This window comes from Populus trichocarpa, chromosome 17, assembly GCF_000002775.5.
Source record: "Populus trichocarpa isolate Nisqually-1 chromosome 17, P.trichocarpa_v4.1, whole genome shotgun sequence".
NCBI classification, from domain to species: domain Eukaryota; kingdom Viridiplantae; phylum Streptophyta; class Magnoliopsida; order Malpighiales; family Salicaceae; genus Populus; species Populus trichocarpa.
The window spans coordinates 8,809,806-8,834,375 of NC_037301.2; positions in this window are offsets into that span (position 1 = coordinate 8,809,806).

A 24,570-nucleotide genomic window follows, 5' to 3' on the forward strand; every position below is an offset into this window, starting at 1 on the left:
CAAGATTATGGTATGCATATGGCATCAACATGAGATATAAGGGTGGGTCGTACTGTTTCAACTATAGGCACACAACATTTCAGCTTAAGCTAGACATCACCTACCATTGATTAGATTGTTCAAGATAGGACTTAGAAACAAATGATTGAAATGAAAGCATAACTTAAAAGAAGGAATAAAAAGAGAAGTCGAACAAGAAAATAATAGAAAATAGGAGGAAATCCATGCATATTTGGCTTTACATATTCCTCCCATTCCTGACGCTTCTAGTTCAAGATTTTTTCCCTCCCCCTCCACCATTTTAGAAATTTTAATTTGTTTGATTTTTTCTTTTATGGAATTCATTTTAATATAATTTTTGTTTATGGGATTTATTTTAATATAATTATTATCAAAAAATATTTTTGTTGTTATTGTTGTTGTGAGTTTTCAAGATTATAATCCCAAATCCATATTGGAATTTTAACAACCAAATAATACAAAAAAGTGTGAAATTTTGATGGAATGACCAAAGAGACTAACTATTTGATTGGTGATTTTATCAATTATGTTAGGTCACATTTCATCAGAAAGTTTTGGAATTTTTTTTATTGAAATGCAAAAGGCATGTTTCGTCGATGTTTTCATTGAAAATGATCGCTCACATTTTGATGGAATAAGCGATATAATATTTTTGATGAAATCAACAATGAAATATTTCATCAACACTTAAAGAGCAATTCTAACAAAATATAGGAAGGAATATTCTATTGGTAAATAAGGTTGCCAATGGAAAATGAGAGGCAAAATCTGATTTCTTGACGTGAATATTCCATTGACGATACCATTAAAAAAATAAGTTATCGACATAAATGATGATAACGTTAATCCTTGACAAACATGTTGTCGACAATATGTTTCCATCGATAATTCTATCAATATAGTAATTGCCAACATAAGTTTTTCCTTAATGCTGACAAAATATTTCATTGGCTTTTTTCAATTTTCTAGTGTTGAGGCACAATAAATAGTTGAGAATAAAAGAAAAGTAAGCAATGCAACTTTCCTAATATAAGATGTTTTAGGGTGATAATATCTTTCCTCTAGTATAACTAGTCTCTTACCATAGATCTCTATTGACCGATTAAGGTTTTGTAATGACTATAATACTAGATAACAACTTATTTTCATAGAATTCATTTCCTTTTCCCCCTTAAACAAAGAAAAGACCCTTTTCTTATGGGGGATATGGTGGTAAAACATGTATCATGAAGTTATCTTTAAAGCTCAATTCTCGATTACTATAGTATTTACTCCAAACATTAATTGAAAACTCTAAAATAAGATTTATCCTTTCTGACAACCTAATTAAAACATGATAAAAGGGCAAGCAAATGTTTATAGAGAGACTTAATAAGAAAGAGTTTTATATAAGAAAGAATGTGCAAGAGAATGTGACGGGTAGTCTAATTGGATTTGTAAATATCACCATATATAGAAGGCCAAATCATTTACATGAAAAAGAAAGGTTTCCCCTTAGTTTTTCTAAAAAATCCATAATAATTCTCAGTAGTATTAAGATTTCAAATTTACTTTCCCTTTCCTTAGTCCTTGGCATTTGTACCCCATAATGGTATTTTTGACGCTTTTTTGGAGCATATACTAAAGACAATAATGTATTGCAAAAATAAGAGCATATGTTCTGTATATATAAATCAAATGATGTATGTTTTCATTATGTGCAAACAAGATTTGATTATTGGTATCTTTTTTTTTGGATAATAATTAAGAGTATTATTAAGAAAATGGCTAAAAAGAGAATAGCCTAGCATATAGAAGTTAAAGCTGAAAAGAAAAGAAAAGAGGAAGCAATCAAGTTTTAAAGGGTTTGAAACAGGGGAAGGAAAACAGGTTGGCTAAAGAAAAAAATACAAATGATTATTGGTATCTTAGTATTCCTTTTTATATTTTTATTGTTTTGAAAGAGATAGCTAGGGAAATATTTAAATGGATTTCACAGATAATGACAAAAGAGAAAAAAAAGAGAGAGAATCACTTAAATGGTCTAATTATGGCTTTATTAAATCATAGGCTATGGTTTAAAGTTGTACTTGACAGAAAACTCACGATAATAGTAACTTATACTTATTTTATAAGTGAAAAAATATTTTAAATAAATTGAATTTATATATTTAAAAGATATTTGAAAGAGATATAATTTAATTCATTTTAAAGGAGATGATTTTAACAATAATAAAGGTGTTTTTGAAACAATTTTTTTTTAATATTTACTTAAACATAAAGAAGGTTTTTTTGTTAAATATTTAAATTTTTGGTTGATCCATGTAAATTTATGATAGCTTAGGGAGATTTTATATTTTACCTTTAAAGGGTTATAAACCAGCTTCCTCTTTTCACTGGATCCTATTTTAGCTAGCCTGTTCATATAGGGAAGATTACTTTTTTATTCTTAAGGTTGAATCCTCTATTAATTATCCTAATAGCATCAGGTCAGTGCTAAAGCCTTTTTAAGTTATTCATATAATTATATGTGATTCTTTAAAGGTTAATTGTTTTTAAAAAGAATTGATCCTAAAAAGTTTTGAATTCATAATTGAGTGCCTATTCAATTATTAATTTATAATGTCATATTTATTAGAGTCTAAAGGGAATTAGCTAGATTTAGAAATAAGTCATTTGTTTTCTGTGTATATATGATTTCATGATGGATCAAGTATTCACGAATGACCGGATATTAGATAACTTTTGCCAATATCAACAAGACATTATGTATTTAAGGAAAATCGTATAGCTTAGAAAATTTCTTGAAAGGATTTGATGTTCGAGACTAAATGTTATACATCTCTCCTTCTTTTTAAATAAAATACCCATAATCCCTATTTCTTTTTTGGTTTAATGCTTTTACGTATTTTTATACTTTATTTGGTTAAAAATGCCTTTTCTATTATCTTTGTCAATGTATTGGATTAAAATGTTTAAATTTGACTGTTAACTCTATAAATAAAATATGTTGACATCGTCTGAAAGATAATAAAATGAATGTTATCTTAGAGTAATAGTTTGTTCCTTGATTTATTTTTTAAATTTTGGTAATGAAGTTTTGTATGTATGTACTTTATTTTTATGATTTTGTCTTATTTGAAGGGTTAGAGTGGTTGATTTTGTATAATAAAATAGTGAAATTGACAAATATTGTTTTTTTTGTGAGGATGAAATTGTTTCTATTAGTTTATTAAAGTTTTTTTTTACTTCGACTTTGATTTGTTTTCCTCATATTATCATAGATCTATTATTTTACAATGAAATTTTTGTTATATTATGATAGATTTATTATAAGAATTATCATTTTTCTCATCCTTTGCTTTATTTGTTTTTCTAAATATGTTTGTTTCTTTTTTTCATTTTCTATCTTAGTATTTTTTTTCCTGGACAAATAAAAAAAAGAATCTTGATAATAGATCTATGATAGCATAGAAATAAAGGTTATATACAAGAATAACATATGGATAACAATATGAGAAAAAAAAATCAAAATCAAATTAAAAAATTTAATAACATAACAACAACAATAATTCTATTTTCATGAAACTAAATATGTGATTGTAACTCTTTTACCACACACATAAGTCAACCAATCAACCCTCCAAACACAATAAAATCACAATAATTTCAATCACAATCATAAAAAAATGACCACATCCATGGTCAATAAATCTATTAAAACAAAAATTATAAAGTAAAGAAAGAAATTAGGAGTTCATTATCCAAATCAAGAAGACAAAGGACTAAGCTATTACTTTCACACAAGATTTATCTTTTGATCTTTTAAAATATTTTAACATATCATGGAGTTAACAATCAAGTTTGTATGTTATTTCTATCTATTTATCTAGGAGTGATTATATTTTTTTCTTTTTACTTAAAAAATGGGTTTTTTTCTTGGTTATGAACCCTTTCATTTTCTTTATGTAGGGCTTGGGCTTCTGTAGAAATCTAGCATTATCCATTGCTTGTTTGGTTAGACCTTCCAAGTGAGAACAACTTTCATAGTTGTTCATCAATCAGATAATATCAATTAAGCAACATGTTTCTCATTTTTTTTCCACACTAAGAAGAAACTATAATTAAGAATTTAATAATAACCTAGTAAATCAAATGGAATATGAGTTCAAATATTCTAATTTCTAAGAAAAGCATAGTGTTCTAAGTGATTCTAAAAAGAAAATAAAATAAACTAACTAGAATATAAAGAAAGTAGTAGGAAAAGAAAAATAAATTGAAGAAAAGCTGTAAATTGCATAAAATTTATGTATATAAGGGTGACCATGTTTTTTAGTAATGAAATAAATTATTTATACTAGTACAATATTAAAGTTTCATATAAACACCTAAATCTAATCCTAAACAAAATTTTCATATTAGCAGCACCGTGTATCAAAAAATATCAACTCTAAACCTATACTCAATATGCCTAAGGGAGGCTTTGTTGAAAACACCTTTTCATAGCTCTAAACACATCATATGTATACCCAGTAACATTTCATGCCTCACTTGCTGAAGTATAGTAATGACATTTTCCACTTGTGAGTTGCACTCATTAATATGTGAATTTGGTTTTTCAACTTCATCACCTATTCCTATCTTTTATTTTATTTTTATTTTTTATTATTTGTAACAATCAAGCGGTCCTATGCATATTGCTGCAAATTAATCACTTCTTTCAGGAAAGAATCATGCATATGGAGATAGACTGTCATGTAGTTCGAGAAAACAATTGTAGCAAGGTTGATTTCGGTCTCTTCAAATCTTTTATTTTTAGTTTAACGTGGGTGTCCGGGTCAGCTTGCGCGCACCTCGACTAATTCCACAGGTCCTGAAGTTAAAGACCATGTAAACCTCCAGTGGCCATCATATAAACAACTACAGGGCTCGAACCTGAGACCACAGAGAGAGTAAACCTCTTTGTCCCAAGCTCTTACCATTGGGTCACCACCTAGATGGTTGGTCTCTTCTAATCTTAATTAAGCTTCAAGTTGCTGTTCTCTTAACCAAATCTTCAGACAATGCTTAATTCACATTTCTTCATAGAAAACTAGGTGTTTGTGATCTTCCATCTCCAATTAATTTGAGGAGGAATAGTAGCGTAATTTTAGAAAATAATATAAATTATATCTTGAAATCTCACATAATAGTTTGAACTTTTAAGTTGAATTGGTTATTTGACATAGTATCAAAGCCTTAATTACCAAACAGTTACGAGTTCGAATTTCATTATCCTTATTTATTTGATAAAAATTAAGAATAAGGTAGTGAGACTTGTGCAAATTTAAGGCTCAAAGAACTTTTTCTTGAGAAGGTATGTTAGAGAATAATATAATTCATATCTTAAGACTTATCTAATATCTTAAACTTTTAGATTGAATTAATTTTTTTAACCGTTTTAGTCGATTTATGTCACATATTTTTATCTTTTTTAACTTTCTTTCTCATAACATTACTGTTATGATGAAATAAATTCAAGCCGGATATATACGAACTTGACTAAAATGCCTTCAGCTAGCAACGAGTGAACATTATAAATAGTTTTATGTCTTAACAAAATCTGTAAATTTATGGGGATGATTAGAATATTGCTAATTCTGCCTTAAAAACCTATTCATCTGTAATAGCAATTCAACACTTAAATAATCCAAACTCAATTTAGAAAACTCAAAATTAAAATTCACATCTTCAGTAAAATTAAAATTTTAAACCATTTTAAAGGACACAACTACCTTATATATATAAGATATTGAAAATCCAATGAAACAACATTCAACTCTCTCTCTCCACAACTCTCTTCTCACTCCATGTAATCCACTATTAAATCTTCAAATAAAAAAGTTTATTTAATCATATCATAATTAAAAAGTTTACCCTTTTTTTCTAAAGACTTTTTTTTGAAAAGGAAAAATAAATTAAAAAACATGTTTTTGATATATTTGTGCCATTTCAATGTTTTTTTTAATTCCAAAACAATCTATAAAAATATTAAAAAATAAAATAAAATAACATCAAAACTGAGTTTACCGCGTCAAAACTAGTAAAAAACTAATTTACCGAGATAAAATTCATCATTTTACAGTCATAACTTTTTTTCCATATACAAAATGGATTTTTTGGCGCCTAAATGGGTCCTTTTTTAACTCTAATTTTATTTTTGGTTGTATATATATAATTAAAAAAAAAATGATTTGTGGTTTTCTGCATAGCACTAGGTGCAAGTGCACGTACTGACTATATAGCTAGTGCAATTGACAGGAAAAAATAAAAATAAAAGGAGAGCCGATTGTCCCTGGAAAAAATGTTTACTAACTGACCATTCTAAAAAAACAAAACAGAAGAAGAAATCGTGATTGATAGCCTGTCATCCCCTCAATCTGACTGTCAAATACCAATTCTCCGAATTCAATCCTCCCTCTCACCGACGACATAATAGCCCAGCCACTCACTGCCAATCATTTCCACCTTCAACGATGCCGATAGCAGCCCAACAATTCCCTATCATTAAGCTCCCTCTCTCCTTGAAAACACCGAACAGGAGCTCCTCCACACGACAAAACCACCGTGAACTATCAATATTAACAGCTCAAAAGAAACCGAGAGCTCCTTCTCAGGAGAAGACCAGCCATCTCCCCACCATGATCCATCAACGATAGTAGCTCAGAAGAAATTGAGAGCCTCCTCAAAACCTGAAGTTCCCTCTCTTCTCAACACCATCACCACCGACACCGAGCTTCTCCACGCCTCTCGACAAGCACCACAGTAAGGGCAGACGACATTGAACACTTGCAAAGAGAGAGAGTGAAGGGTAAACCAAGAGAGAAGAGGTTGAAACTTTAAGTAGCTGGGTCTCTCTCCACTGGCGTCGGTTTGCTTCATCGCCACTAGAGTCTGACGAGGAAAGGGAGGTGCACTTTATCTGCTAGGTGGTGGGGCCCATCGACATCAACGTGTCACCTTCACATGCTGGTAGTGGCGGTGGTGTGTACCAAATATGCACCACTGTTTCAAAAAGCTTCCAGCACTATTCCCTCTGTTCCAACAGCTCCTTTACCCGGTTCCAGCCACTCAGGTTGATTCACACCACTTTCTTGAATAAATTTTCAGTTGATTTCTAACATGATTGTGAACATTTGTGGTGTTTTGCAATGATTTCTTTTTGTATTTTTAAATTAGTGTTTGTATTGTGATAGGAAATTGTATGGTTTTGATTGCGGATTCGTGAAATATTTAAAGTGCTATGCATTTGTGTTTATTGTGTGGTGGAAATCAATGCACCATAGGATTGAGTTATAATAGATTTATCCAATATGTAATGGTTTGATGTGAATTTTAATATGTGCTTATGTTTCATTGTAAGTTGTGAAATTTGATGTGCATTAATACCGTTTGAATTGTGAAATTTATGTTTTTACATTGTTTTTAAATTGTGTATTTTATTTTTTGTTGATATTCTTTGCTGTGCATAAAATTTGTGTGCAGACACATGATTTTTTTTTTATTTTTCTTGTGTGTTTAATCTTTGACATGAAACATTTTTTATATAAATTTTTTAGAGTGTTTTCACATAAAAAGACACAAAAAAAATATATATCATGTTCTTGTTATTGTCTTTGTATTCCTAATAATTCTTGTGACTTATACTATGTTTTTTTTTTTTTCTTTTATTGTGAGAGTTTTCACGTTGGGTCAACATGACCTCTCCTAGACTTGATAAATATAAACAGTATTTTTTAGGACATGTCAACAAAGTGTATCAAAGCCTATTTTTCACAATTCATAAGGGTCCAACACCCATTTCTAAATCCCATTTAAAAAATTGTTTTGCTATTCACTTTTAGTGTTTCAAGGTAAATTGATTCACAATGAGTTGTTGTCTTGGGTATTAAAAGGTGTAGCATATTCCTGGATTTTCAATATAATAATTTTTTTCGAGTTTAACATTCATTAAAGTCAGAGTGAGGGATATTAAAACTTTACTATGTAATATTAATCAATGCTAGAATTGAAGTTATTAGTTTTTAGTCCAATATTCATTGATGTTAGAGTTAGGGATATCAAGTCTTCTCTGTGTAATATTCATCAATGCTCATGAGTATTATTTTAAGTCTAATATTCACTAATGTCAAATTTAGGAGTATTAAGATACCATAAGATATATGAACTTCATTAAGGTTCCTTCAATGAATTAGATTTTAGAATGACTAGGCTTGAATCACCAATAAAGGTTTAACTCATCGTAATAAACCTTTTATCAACCTATAGATAGACTATCTATAGATAATGCATAATAAGCTATTAGCAATTATTAACAATTTAAGCAATATCAACAATGCAGTTTACCTTATGTAAGATGCTTTAGGGTGATAATATCTTTCATCTAGCATAACTAGTCCCTTACCATAGATCGTTGAAGACCGATTAGGATTTTTAGTAACCATAATACTAGATGGTGACTTCTTTATAAAGATTAGACATTCCCCCCTCGCAAAACATAAAAAATACTTATTTCTTTAGATTTGAGGAAAAAGGATGGTTGGTCATCGTGATATCAAGTGTGATAGAATGATGACTCCTCTAGGAATTGTTAGGACCATAGTTATTAAACCCGGCCAAGGGGCCGGGTCCGGGTTTCATGGGTCAACCCGGATTAACCTGGAAAAATTAAAAAAAAATTAAAGTTTTAATATTTCATATGAAAAAGTCCATGTAAATATAGATTATACATTATGAAGTTTAAAAGAATATTTTAAAAAGTTTTTATCCCACATTAAAAAGATATTATGTTAAGCTTTTAAGTTGAAGTATTTAAACTTAAAAAGTTTTTTATCCTACATTGAAAAAACATAACCTTTTTCTTGGGAACATAGAGTATATATACTAATAGGTTTCAAATCCCACATTGAAAAAACATAACTTTTTTCATGGGAACATAGAGTATATAAATGAAAAGGCTTCAAATCCCATATTGAAAAGATATTATGTTATCCTTTTAAGTTGAAGTATTTTAAACCAAAAGGTTTTTTTATCTCACATTGAAAAAACATGATTTTTTTTCTTGGGAACATAGAGTATATATACTAATGAGTTTTAAATCCTACATTGAAAAAATATAACTTTTTTCATGGGAACATAGAGTATATATATGAAAGGGTTTCAAATTCCACATTGAAAAGATACTATGTTATCTTTTTAAGTTGAAGTATTTAAACCAAAAGGTTTTTTATCCCACATTAAAAAAACATGATTTTTTTTCTTAGGAACATAGAGTATATATACGAAAGGGTTTCAAATCCCACATTGAAAAGATACTATATTATCTTTTTAAGTTGAAGTATTTAAACCAAAATGTTTTCTATCCCACATTGAAAAAACGTGACTTTTTTCTTGGGAACATAGAGTATATATACTAATGGGTTTCAAATCCCATATTTTTTTTATAAAAAAAACCAGGTCTCGTCCGGGTTCGCCCGGGTTTGGCCAGGTTGTTGCAACAACCGGTCTTTTATTAAACCCGGACAGATCCAGCCACCGGGTTCCGGGTCGACTCGCCGGGCCCGGCCGGGTTTAATAACAGTGGTTAGGACTAAGCTTTGCATTTTATCTTTAGTTGTTATCTTTCTTTTGATGTGCTTGTTTATTTATTGCTTTAGCATGCATTCTTATTTCATAAGCTTTTATGGACATATATGTTGGATATGGATAAGAGGTTTGATTGTGTACAGGGAGGACACTATCATCCCTACTACACCCTATTTAAAATAAACTGCATTGCTTATTTGTTTGATTATTACTAAGGCTTTGTTATGTTTTTTAACCATTAGTTTGTCTATTGGTTAAAGCAGGCTCACCATAGTAGAGTCTACCATGAATTTATGAGTTAAACATAGTCATTATAGAGTCAAAATATATTTTTGTATTTGTTTCTTTTAATACCTAGAATAAATCTTACGTATAAGTTCGTAAGTCTTGGTATTAAAAATCAAAATATGATTTTTTGGTGTTTTTCAAAGTGAGGCGAAGTCCTCATGGCTTTAATAAACTTGTTATTAAATTCATGATACATGCAAAATATAAAAACTACTTTCTTTGTATTTTCAAGAAATGCTAAATCATGCAATATATTTCTTTTCTTTCATATTTTTTGTATTAAAATGAAAACCTGATTTTTTGGAGAAACTTGGCCATATGCATTTTTAATCATAAATGTATTTTCATACAAGGATTTTTGTTGTTGTTTTTCATATTTTTTTTAAACAAAAACTGTTCTATTTAATATTAGAAAAGTGTCTTACGTATAAGTTTATAATCCTAAATATTAAATATAAAAGGGTGAAAAAATAATAATATAAAAGACCCAAAAATTAATTGCAAAATAGTCCTTAAAAAATATAAAAAATAATTAAAATTAAACTAGAACGTGTTTGGGAAAACACTAAAAAACCAAAAATATAGGCTATAAATAGTAGGTTAGGACAAGTTTCCCAAACATGCTTTTAGCTAAAAAATACAGGCTGAAAATTTGCCTTAAGGACGTGTTTGTCAAACACATGTTAAGGACTTAAAAATGCATTTTCCTTAAGATATTTTTTGGCAAAACAAACATGCCTTGAAGTTTTAATAGGCTCAGCCCAAAAATACAACCCAACCTCATAAATGAAAGAACAAATATCAAAAAGGGTTTTCATTTGAATCTTTACAAAGAATACTCTCATGAACCCGAAAACCAAATTGAAATTTCAAACCAAATTGCATAAAGTTGAAGCTAGAGATAGATAAAATATATAAAAAAATCAAAGTATAATGAGGTATAAAATAAAAAAATAATATATAAAATGCATGAATTGATCTCAACAGTGTTTAACCTAAACGTAGATATTCAAAACTAATATGGATCAATTGATCCAACCCAAGTGTTTTACATACTTATATATAGGGTAAAAAGACAATATATAGGTTCATGCTTTTTGATTAGAGCTCACAAGAAAGGTTCGGAAACCAAATTATATGAAATAAAAAAAACTTAAAACATATAAAGGAAAAAAAAACCTAGAAATTCAACAAAATCCCATAAAACTAACTAAACCTAGAAATGACTAAAGATCTAGAATGATGACCTAAACCTTGCAATCATAGTTCAAATATGCCTATTACAACTTGCTTGAGACATCAAAAATTCAAGGAAAGAAACAATGCAACCAATTAAAGCAACTATAACACATAACTTCAAATGGATATTCTCCAACTCTAACACTGTTACATTAAACTAAAATTGTTTCCAATTAAACCAAACATGAACATTACTTGCTAATGAGCAATAATATACATAGAAAATCAATAGATAGTCACAATTTTTATAACCATAATAGAATCAACATCAAATTCAAATGATTAGATTACACTTCCAAACATCATTGTTGACCTTATAAAAATCAACTAACTGATAAAGTAACAATTATAACAACATCAAACATGCATTCAAAACACCTTGAACTTACTTTTTTAGAATTATACTTATTATTTTCTTTAACAACTAAATTCAACTTATTAAAAACATACAAAATATACATTGTATTTGAAAATCATAAATAATCATCACAAATAAACACAAAACAATCATAACGCAACAAAAATTGAAGGAGAGGTGTTCTCATTAAGTTACACCTTCTTATAAAATTTCAAGGTATACCTTCTTCAATTAATGATGCCTTTTGGTTTGGAATTTATTACTCTTTCTTCAAGCTTCAGATCCTTGATGTTTTCATCTTCTAATTCTTTATTCACAAGTTCTTCTTCTTTCTTCTTTCTTTCCACCTTTGAACACTATTGTTTTGGTATTTTTAGTATGAAAACCTCTGGTATTTCTCTTAATTCTATCTATATTGTTCCCTCTCCCTGAACAACTTTAATTTATAAGATAAGCTAAACAAGAAGGTTATAAAACCAAGCTGATTATGACCTCTCTTTTTTATAATATATTCTTGGGGTTATGGTGTTTTCTTCCCCTTTGAATTGAACTCTCATTATAGAAAACAACTTCTAAGGTAATTCTTTTATAGGTATTTTCTTTTTCAGTCATGACTGACTGGGTGGGGTACTTTAAAGAAACCATTGTGAAGCTTTCGATATCAATGCACCATTCATAGACCTGAATCATATAGAGGGGGAGGGGATGTTAATCTACTATTAGAAGCATACCATACTTGATTTGGAGCATTGTAACTCCACGTTCATTGATTGTAAGATTGGTCCCCAATTAACTTAGACCTGTCAACATAGAGGAGGCTGACTAGGAACAAGATATGGTCAATTTTATCGAGCTAAATGGGGTATACATGTTTAATGTAAATGGTTGAAATTTATAGGTGAAGTGTTTCTCAATCGTTTGGTGCCAATTATATCACTTGAGGTGGTTGACGATGATGCATTCATTCATCGGAAAATAACTTTTAATCAGCCTTTCGGGTGAAGATAAAGAGGAATAATAGTGACCAAACAACATGTCACCTAATTTCTTCATTTAAGCTCGCATGACACGTCGCCCGTTACTAAACCCTAAAAATTAGGGTTTTTAATTGGGGTTTTTGAATTCTTATTTTTGCCCATGTCTAATTTTAACGTTTATATCCCTAATTGAACAAAAAAAAAAAAATTCAATTATTGCAATTGTATCGTTGTGAACATTAGTTAAAGTACTTTAACTCGCGTGTCCTTTTTAAATTAGTCCTTCGTTTCTTGAATATGCAACTTGATCCTTATTAATAATCAAACTTTTAATTTGTCTAAAATTAACCCCTAATTTGATCAATTTTAGTCCTTGAATGAACACATCTATTGCACTTTGATCCTTGGTTTTGAAATTCTTCAATTTAGTCCTTAATCAATCTTTAAAATTCAAATTTCTTCCAATTAAGCCTCTAATTACACCAATTTAGGCTTCTCAAAGTTTAAATAGGTCTCTAATCTTCTAATTATTGTAAATTGATCCGAATTATACCTCTAAACTTAATTTTTTTTTCAATTAAGTCCTTGATTGAGTCATTTAAACCCATTAGAAGTTTAATTAAGCCCTTGAACTTAATTAATTCTTCCTATTTTGGCCAAGTTGTATTTCAACCTTAAACTGTCCTTCAAATAAGTCTTTATTTAAGTTAATTAAACCCATTAGAACTTTAATTAAGCCATTGAACTTAATTAATTCTTCCAATTTTGGTCAAATTGGTTTTCAAAGTTAATTTTGCTTCAATTAAGTCTTTCTTCAGCCTATCTTATTAATAATATTCCAATTAGACTATCCTTCTGTCTTTTTTAACTTGTTGTAGCTCAAAAGCTAATCTATTTGTGTCTCATAAATTGTTTTTTGAATTTATAATCATTTTGCTTTTTTAATATGTCAAAAATATTTTTTACAAAAACCAATTTTAGGGGGCCCAAAATTGGGTTATGATAATTGCATCTCTTTAGAATACTTACAATATAAAGTCTTGTAAATGACTTTAGAAAGTAATTTTGTAAAGAAAAAAAGATAAGAAAATCTTATCTGATTGGGAGAAAAAATCCACTAGGGAGTTTTGATATTAGTAAATCAAAAGGTCTACCCTTGTAGATGTCTCAAAACTCTATTATGATGGAAATCATGAGTTTTCTCTTTGTTTTCAAAGATGATATTGTTCTTTAGACAAAATGACCATTGTGTGAAAAATATCTAGGATTTTTCATGAATGGTTTGCGTTCGAGTTATGTGCCTTTGATCTATGATCAAGTGACCTGCCTGTAGTCCATGATCGAGTGGCATACTTATGGTTCGTGATTGAGTAACCTATTTGTGGTCCATGATAGAGTGACCTTTCCCATGGTGTGAAAAATATACTTTGTGAATTAATTGCTAAAGATAAGAAATTCTGCATTTTATGTTTTGGACCTAGCTTCTTGTGACAAGTTTTTTGCCAAGTTAGAGTTCACTAATAAGAACATGGGCTTAATCTAAGTCAAAGTACACATGTCAAGCTTTTCCGGAAGGTATTATAGAAAAAATCTGATTTCATTTGGATCTCTAATCAGACCTGCAAACTCGAGCCATAATCCTACTCTCAGCAGCCTTCTCCTCTTTCATACTAGATATTCAAACGGGAATATCTTGAGCTTCATTTATCGAAATCAGGCAATTCAAAATCCCAAATTCATCTACACATACAGGACTACAACTTTCATGTAGGACTCCAAGTTAGATAATTTTTTTTTGATGGCCAAACGCTGGACGCAATCTAAAGATTGAGATGGGTTTCCTGATCTAATAAGGAAACTAACGATGTTGAGCATCCCACTATGGTTGAGAGTCTGGCATATAATGGTGGGCCTTAAGACCGAAGAAAGATGTAGATCGAGTCTCTAACGTGCCATGAATGAATGAATATAGCTGGGATGGTTGGATATTGCAAGAAACCAAGTCAGAAATAAAGTCTAGGTTGTAGCAGAGTTGGAATTACAGAAAAGTTATGACAGCAACAGAGTCAGTTTTCAACATAAATTCTGAGAGATTTATCCAATCTTAAGGACCAGATAAAAAAAGAATGAATTAAGTATCATGAAGACTTCTAATTAGGCTAATAATCTTGAAGAAATTCAGCAGCCAAGGGACAGGAGAAATAAAGCAGAACACAACTGAAACAGGGTTCAAAAAACCTTCCTTTCTTATCTGGTTTTGTCAATTTTCAAGCAACTATGAACTAAACTGCTGAATTCGATTCAAGAGGGACACACCATCTCCATTAGCAAGTTGCGAGAAGTAACGTTATAATTGTAATTCTTTCAGATTCAAGAATTTATTTTTCCATTGTTAAGAATTATGCTATTGACTGTTGTTCAAGCTTATTGAATTGTTTTGAGATGACATGTATACTTTCTAGTTTCTTTCAGTCCGTAATTGTTGTTTGGGACTAGAGTAAAAAGTAAAAGAATTAATTTGATTGCTGCAACTCTCATCTTGATTTATTAAGGAAGAATAAAATAAGTTAAATTGTCATGCTTTTGAACGTTTGCTTAGAATAAATGTACAGATTTTATTCCTAGACTACTGCTACGTGAATGAAAATTTCTTTCAATATTACATTTGCTTGATGGTAAGAAATTGATTAGAGAGGTTTTTCTAATTAATGTACTCGTAATCTCATCGATTTCCCCCAGCTTTAAGGGATTTCAAGTTTATATACTTGACATGAAAGAATTTTTATTTTACTTCAATGATCAACAAAATTATAGGAATGGATTTGTGGACCATTGAACTGATTTAATGATATATCAATTTATTATTTTTGAAATTATTGTTTCTTGAATTTTGCTTGAAATAACCCCTGCTCATACGGCCAACTTAATTTTTTTTAAAATAGACCCCGCTCTTGCGACTGGTTTAACTCTTTTAAAAATAACCTTCGCTCATGAGACTGATTTAATTCCTTTTAAAAATAAATAGTCACTGCTCACGTGGTTGATTTAATTCTTTTAAAGGTAAATAGCCTTTGCTTATATGGCCAACTTAGTTCATTTCCAACACAATTCTACGTAATCCATTTCAAAACTCATTTCTCATGTATACAAAAATTTTAACCATGACATTTCTATAAATAAAAAGGTGAGGTGACAGGCACCTAACTAGCACTTTAGTAGTATATGCACCCTCAACTACCAATCCAACCTAAGATGTTCAAAGAAAGATCCCTAATTAGTACTCCAAATTATTTCAACCATTGTTCATATTTATTCAAACAAATCATTAATCTTTTCAACTACTAATTTGTATATGAAATAAAATCTCACATTTTCCATATTTCCAATTTACATTTAGCAATACAATTTAACTTTCTTTACTATCATTATGCATCTCTCACACACACACACACACACACACACACCCTCTAATCAATTTCTAAGCATAAAACATCATTTAAACACCAATAACTTTAACAAGTCTTCAAATTTCACATTTCCATTTTCCCACACATGACAACCATAACCCATATCAACCAATTTATTCCACATGAATTGCCATAAAAACTTAAACACATTATCATCCTCATATCAATTAAATTTACACATAATAACATCATTTAAAACACCAAAACTTACATACTTCTACCATTTTCTATAATTCCTTTTTTTTTCCACATTAAACCAACATTAACCCATTTTATTCCACATTATCATATTCCAAACCAATCTTAAATGTTTCCCATTTAGTCCTTAAATGTTTCCCATTTAGTCCTTAATCATGTCATATACATCATGATTAACACAAATTTGCATTTCTCTTCAAAATTCATATAAACCTTAACAATCCAAAATTGGGGATCTTCAACCCCATCCAAAATCAAGAAAACAAATTCACTTAATTGAAAAAGAACCTCTTACCATAACTAATCTACCTAATTTTATATGCCTTTTTCAACAAATTCCTAGAATATCCTCTTTCTCTTCCAATTTGCACACTTTTTCTCTAAAATTCCCAAACTTCCAACCTTTCTTCCTCTAAGATTTGCTAACTTAGTTTGGTTTTTTTTTTTATAGGAATTGGCTAGGACATACTCTCTAATCAATCGCATTTAAGAGAATTTAAAATGATGAAGAAAATAAGAACAAAAGATCAACCTCTCTCCCTCTCCTAAAGTCTTTGGCTGTTTTAAAGGAAGTGGGAGGAAATTTTTATTTTTATTTACAAAAAATCCACTCTTTAAAGTCCCATATATTATTTCTATCAAATCTCTAATTGTTGATATTTTTGCGTACCAATTCATTTTTATTTCATTTGAGTTTTTACACAATTTAAATTTGATTTTTTTTTACCTCTAGTCATAAAAATTTATCTCTTAATTTATTATTTTCAGCTAGGAATAACGTTATTTAATATGAGGTTTACATATATTTTCATAGATGGTGCCTTAATATGATATTTAGAAGGATTTATATATATAAAAAGGATAATTACATCAAGCCTCCTATAGTTTTATTGTTTTTTTTATTTGTATTTGTATTTTAGAAAATTATAGTTTACATCATCAATTTTATTAACTTTATAACACTTTACATCCTCCAGCTTTGGCGTAAAAAAAGTCAACAACAAATGTCATAATATTTACAGGTTTGCCATTATTTTTTAATGTAATGGCTAAAGAGCCTTTATTGTAAATATCAAAATTACCACTTCATGATTGTTATATAAGTTGCATGACCGTTACCAATTGTTTGAAAAAAATAGTCATTAGACATGGCTTGATTTACAAAAATGCCATTGACTTCATGTTTATAACAAATTTAATTCTACTTCCCTTAGCATTTTTAGCAAACATAACCATTCACAAATGATCTTAATCATCCCTTGAAATTACCAGTAAACATAAACATCAAATTGAAAAACACATTAACATAATTTTTCTCAACGAATCTTCACCATTTCAAGCAAGTCACCTTACATCATTATTGTACAAAACTCTTTCACAATCAACAATAACCCATAATTTGTAGCACACAAAGTTGAACATGTCTTCATATTCATTAAATGCTAATAATAGCCTACAAACTTGCAATGGATTAGATGGACTAAATTCCAAGAATAGAAAGTGCAAGAAATATGTAAAAAAGGTAGTTGCTAGGAATTCAGAGTTTGATGCAAGTAAGAACAAGCTATTCAATAGATGTGATGACAAGTCATGTGATAATATATTCATTGATTAATACAAATCTATTAATGATATTGAATTAACCACTAGAGTTAGAGAACATGTTAATGACATTGAACAAATACTAGATGAAGTGAAGAAAATTAAAGATGCACTAAATAGAGTTTGGATCAAGAATCACAATATAGAGACTAATTTTACAATTGTAAAGTTGTTATTAGTAGCTAATTTAGTGTAAGTAATGTTAATGTTGAGGATAAAAAGTTGATTTGCTGTGGACACAGGGCTGAAAAGGCTGCTGGTTTGGGTGGTCTTTCCACTTGGGATTGTACTGATTAGAAAATGGGTCACATCTCCTTTGTTGGCTGTTAAATCCACCCATAACATTAACTTGAGGCATGTCATCATCTTGTAATTAGGGGCATTTATTAGTAGGATGGTCTGGGAAAGAGCAGATATTGTAGACTTTGACCTGTCTAACCTGTCCTAGAGCAACTTGTCTAACGAGAGATGTTAGTTCTAAAAGTTTTTTTTCTTCTCAATATTAGAATGTATTACCTCATTAACTCTTTTAGATGAATCAACACGGACTCCAAATTGTTGTGAATTTGCTGCCATTTACGAGATTAATTCTGGTGTTTTTTTCTAGAGTCTTTTCTACGAGTGCTTCTCCACTTGCTTCGTCAATCGTGCTACGGTTCTTGGTAACAATCCTTCATAAAAATATTGCGATAAAAAATTTGATGATGAGGGAAACTCACGTATAATTGATTGAAACACTCCCAATATTCGCACAACGTCTCGCTGTTATTCTTGTGAATTCCACTAATTTCTTTTTCTGATGGTACCTGCCCTTGAAGCTGGAAATTTTTTTTCCAAAAACTTCCCTTTTAGATCATTCCATGTGGTAATAAATCTAGATGGAAGGTAATAAAGCCAATCCTTTGCCTTGTCTAAAAAAAAAAATGGGAAAGCCCTTATTTCATTTTATTCCTCTGTTACTCCTTGCGGCTTCATGGTTGAGCAAACCACATGGAATTCTTTCAAGTGTTTATAGGGGTCTTCACCTGCAAAGCCTTAGAAAGTAGGTAGTAAATGAATCAAACCAGATTTTAACTCAAAGGCTACATCAATATTTGGCAATTCAATGCATAATGGCTGCTGGTTCTTGCTGGGAGTTGTTAACTCCCTTAATGTTCTATGTTTTTCCATGTTTTTAGAAACTTCTACTTCTCTTTCGCTTTCAGAATTGCTGGTTGAAAGTGTTAAGGTTGACAGATTCTCCTCTCATCTTTTTACCTTGTTATTTGCTCTTGCGATTCTTTCAACTTCAGGATAAAAAACTAGTTCACTTATACGAGAATATTTTGGCATAAATCAGTTTACTTATTAAAAGAAAATTAGATAAAAACTTTCCTAGCAATGGCGCCAAAATTTGGTCGGTTGTCAGAACCAACAAAATATAATTCTGATAAAAACTAATTTGTAGTATGATCGTGAAAATCAGGTCGAACTCAAGAGAAATTTCATTTAATGTTCTTACAATATACTGAAATGAGAAAGAATAGGCAATTTGAATGAAAAATTCAAGAAACAATAATTCTGAAAATAATAAATTGATGTCGTTAAATCAAGTTCAATGGTCCACACATCCATTCCTATAATTTTGTTGATCATCGAAGTAAAATAAATATTCTTTCACATCAAGTAAATAAATTTGATATCGTTTAAAGCTGAGGAAAATCGATGAGATTACGAGTACATTAATTACAAAAAGCTCTCTAAACAATTTCATACCATCAAGGGAATGTAATATTGCAAGTAATTTTCATTCACGCTACAGTAGTATAGGAATAAAATCTATGCATTTGTTCTAAGAAAATGTTCAAAAGCTTGACAATTTAACTTAGGTTATTGTTCCTTAATAAATCAAGATGAGAGTTGCAGCAATTAAATTAATTCCTTTTCTTCTTACTTTAGTCCCTAACAATAATTATGGATCGAAATATACTAGAAAACATACATGCCATCTCAAAACAATTCAATAAGCTTGAATAACAATTAATAACATAATTCTGAACAAGGAAAAATAAATACTTGAATATGAAAGAATTGCAATGATAATGTTACTTCTCACAACTCGGTAATGGAGATGGTGTGTGTCCCTCTTGAATTGAATTTAGAAGTTTAGTTCATAGTTGCTGGAAAATTTACAAAAACAGAGAAGAAATGAAGGTTTTTCAAACCCTGTTTCAGCTGTGTTCTGCTCTATTTATTTAGGATTATTAGGCTAATTAGAAGTCTTTATGATACTTAATTCATTCCTTTATTATCTGGTCTTTGAGGTTGGATAAATCTCTCAAAATTTGTGTTGAAAACTGATTTTGCTGCTGTCACAACTCTACTGCAACTTAGACTTTGTTTTTGACTTGGTTTTTTTGCAATATACGACCATCCCAACTGTGTTCATTCATTCATGGAATTTTAGACGCTTGATATGCATCTTTCTTGGGTCCTAAGGCCCATCTTTTTTATGTCAGACTCTCAGTCGTAGTGGGATAATCGACACTGTTAGTTTCCTGATTAGATCAGAAGACCCATCTCGTCCTTCATATTGCGTCCGATGTTTGGCCTTCAAAACAATTTGATCTGACTTGGAGTCGTTCATGAAAGTTGTAGTCCTGGATGTGGAGATGAATTTGGGATTTTGAATCACTTGATTTTGATATCTAAAGCTCACAATATTCCCATTTAAAATCTAGTGTGAAAGTAGAGAATCATGCTGAGAGTAGGATTTGGGCTCGAGTTTGCAGGTCTGATTAGATATCCAAATGAGATCTGAGTGTTGCCCATAATACCTTTCTGGAAAGCTTGACATGTGTACTTCGACTTAGATTTAGCCCACGTTCTTATTAGAGAACTCTAACTTGGTGAAAAAACTGTCACATGAAGCTAGGTCCGAAACATAAAATGCATAATTTCTTATCTTTAACAATTAATTCACAAAGTCTCTTAGGCATGCCAAACTCTTAAAATAACTTTCAATAAACTCAAATACGCTTACAATATATTAAAAAGCATAGTGTAAAAGGAGTAAAAACATATATATATTTTGTACTTATCAGTCGCCCTAACAGGGACTACTTATGTTGTAATGAGTTGGTTGTAACGACAGAAATTATGTTCAAAATTTTTATTAACCATATTGACAAAGTTTTAGTTGAAAATGATTCATTCAAATGAAATTGAACTATTGTGGTAGTGTGTACATCTATATTATAGTATAATACGTAACTGTAAGGTATACTTACACGTGTTTATCATTATCTACCCTATTATATATGTTAGGTCAATCTTATCCACCACTATAGTAGTGAAATTGTTGTTTGGACTTCACAATTCTTGTGTTAGGTAGAAATTTATAACATCTATCTTATGACATGTAGTTAAACCAATGTATATTTTAAGTTTTAATATTTTGAAATTGTAAGCAAGTAGAATGGTGGATTGTTAATTATTTTGGGTTTCATTGTATGTGTGTGTGTAACTATATATATCTTGTAAAATAATATCTACTCTATCTATGTAAAAATATTGTGAATGATTGTAATTGATGATAATGGTTTGGGTGGTATGTTTGAGACTACTTGTGAGTATTGATTGCATGAGCCAAATACGTCTGGGCTATTGTTGTGTTTACATGTTTTAATTTGGATAAAATTTTGGGTAGAGTCTCTCTGTAGGGGAAACTCTACCAAAATTTCACTAAACTATATATTTTTTTTAATAAAAAGAAATCCCTTGCATGTTTGATATCCATCTGATATGTACTTTATGTGTTTTGTGTATGATTGAGGGAACTCTGTGTGTGTGTGTACTTCACTCTATTTTACACGTATTTGATTTATAAAAAAATTAAAATTACATTAAATGACTCATGTTGTTACAATATAAATTAAACAACATGCAATTTCTACAAAAAACTAAAAATAAAACAACACCTAATTAGAGCAATATAAGGAAAGGATGGAGCCTTTGTCATCTGCCAAACCCAAAAACACAAAACCAACCCTAAAACATTCCTTAAACAATATTAATCTAATTTAAAACTTCTTAACAAATATATCTTTCATAAATAAAACACTAATTAATATACATTTTTCTTAAATTACACACACAATATAGTTTAAATTAAAAGAGGTTGTGATTTTACCTCCAACTCACAACATTATTAATTTCAATTGTATTTTTTTTTCTTTGCTTTTTTCCTAAATCTATATTTCTTTCTCTAATTTATACTTCAACATTTATTTTATTAGAGTTTGGGCTTCATAATGTTTTATGGTTTGCTTTATACATGGTTAGCTCAGTCTCATAACCTGTGTCATGAGTTTGACGGGTTAACTTTATTGACTTGGGTTTTTTTTCTCTTTTTTAATTGATATTTATTTTTAGTTTTCTCCTTCAATATTAGGTTGATTGAAAATTAGACTTCATGATTTATTTTGGTTTGCTTTCCATGAGGTTATCTCAGTTTAATGACTTGAGTCGTAGGTTTGACAGTTTAATCTAGTTGGCTTGAGTTTTTTTTGGTCTTTTTTTAATTGGTGTTTTTTCAATTATGAATTATTTTGGTTTGCTTTCTATGAGATTATCTTGGTCTTATAATTCAAATAACATGTTTTACGGTCTATCTCGAGTAGACTTAGGTCATTTTATGTGACTTGTTTTTAGATTGAATTTTTCAATTTCAACCTTAACAAATGAGTTAATTAAAAATTAGACTTCATAATTTTTTTTATCACAATCTCAAGACCTTGGTCGCAGGTTTGATAGGTTAATCCGGGTTGACTTAAGTCATTTTTTTGTTTACTTTCTATGAGGCTATCCTGATATCATGATCCGAGTCATGGGTTTGGCTGATTAACTCAGGTCAAATTCTTTTGTTATTTTTCAATTTATTTTTTTCAATTTAATCATTTAATATTTGGTTGATATGGAATTAAGCTTCATATTTTTTTTGTTTTACATTCTATAAAGTTATCCCAGTCTCATTACCCGGGTCAAGGGTTTGATGAGTTAACTTGGGTTGATTTGGTCCATTTTTTTTTATCTATTTCAATTTCATCCTTCAATATTGGAATTTCTTATCCAAAGTCGCAAGTTAACTCATGTTTTTTGTCCTTTATTTCATTTATTTCTTTATCAATTTTATCATTCAACATTTGGTTGTTTTGGAATTAGGCTTTATATCTTTTTTTTTTGCTTTCTATAAGGTCATTCTAGTCCCTTACGTGAGTCACGAGTTTGGATGGTTAACCCTAGATGACTCATTTTTTTTAATTGATATGTTTTTCAATTTCATTATTTAACATTGGATTGATTGAGAATTGACCTTCATAATTTATTTAGATTTGTTTTCTATAGATTTACCATAGTGACATGATCTGGGTTGCAGCTTTGATAGGTTAACCCGAGTTAACTTGAGTTGTTTGTTTTTCAGTCTCTTTTTTTTAATTGTGGTTTTTTTTCAATCTCGTCCTTTGATATTGGTTTAAGTGGGAATTGAGTTTTATATTTGGTTTTGATTTGCTTTCATTAGGATTATTCTGGTCTCATGATCAGGGTTGCGGATTTGACAGGTTAACATGAGTTGACGTAAGTCGATCCAATATGGATTTGACAGGTTAACATGAGTTGACGTAAGTCGATCCAATATGTTTTAATCTTAATATTTTTTTTAAAAAAAAATATGTCATCTTGAATTTTTGGTAGTCAAACTATGTTTTTAATGGTTTTCTGGATTGTTTTTGGACTAATCAAATTGACTGGGTCACATTAGATAAACCTCCACATTGTTTAATTTTTTTATACTAGAAAACACTTCGGTTACATCTAGATAACTTAAAAAAAAAGTCTAATTGATTTATACTTTTCGTAAACTAATATATCATATTTCGTGTCTAATCAATCTTGTCTAATGCATTCCTTTTAGCTTATGAAAACAGTAGAAGAGTTTCAAAGTTTTTCAACTTTCAAAGTTTTTGAATATTTTATAAAACTAGGGTAAATTCTCTATTTCTATCCTTTTCATTTTATAAAAAGGTTATATGATCTCTGGGTTAAGCAATCCAAAATTAAACAAAGAGAAAATACAAATATAAAAGAGGAGGTGGCTATAGTTTCATAGATCACTTTATTATGAAGTTCTTAATGTAACCTAAATACAAAGAGATATATATAGGCTAAATTAAAAATATCATTCTACCCTTAATGAATAAAACATGATAAATATATTTCTTAACATTTTCCATCAAACTCACGATGCGGCAGCTACAAGCATTGAGAGTTTGCCAACCAGAAAACAAAAATGGGAAATGGAATGCGACTTGGAAAAGAAATCTGCAATCTGCAAAGAATTGATGAGTAAGATGACAATCGATCTCAATGTGCTTAGTTTGTTCATGAAAAACCAAGTTATGAGCAATCTGAATAGAACTCTGGTTGTCACAATACATAGGAATAGAAAAGAAAGGGAGACTCTCATATCTACAAGTAACCAAATAATCTCTTTAATAGTAGATGTCAACACGATATTCTGCTTTGGTTGAAGATTGAGAAATAATAGATTGTTTCTTGCTCTTACAAGAAATAAGAGAATCACCGAAAAAGATACAAAAACCAGTAATAGGCTTGCGATCTATAGGATCACTGTCATGATCAACATCAGAGTATGCACGCAGTTCCAAGAAAGAGGTGGATGGAAGTAAAAGACTCTGAAGGACTGTAACCCCGAAGATATTGTAAAATATAAAGAACAAGTGCCTAATGAACGGTACTAGGAGAAGCAACAAACTGA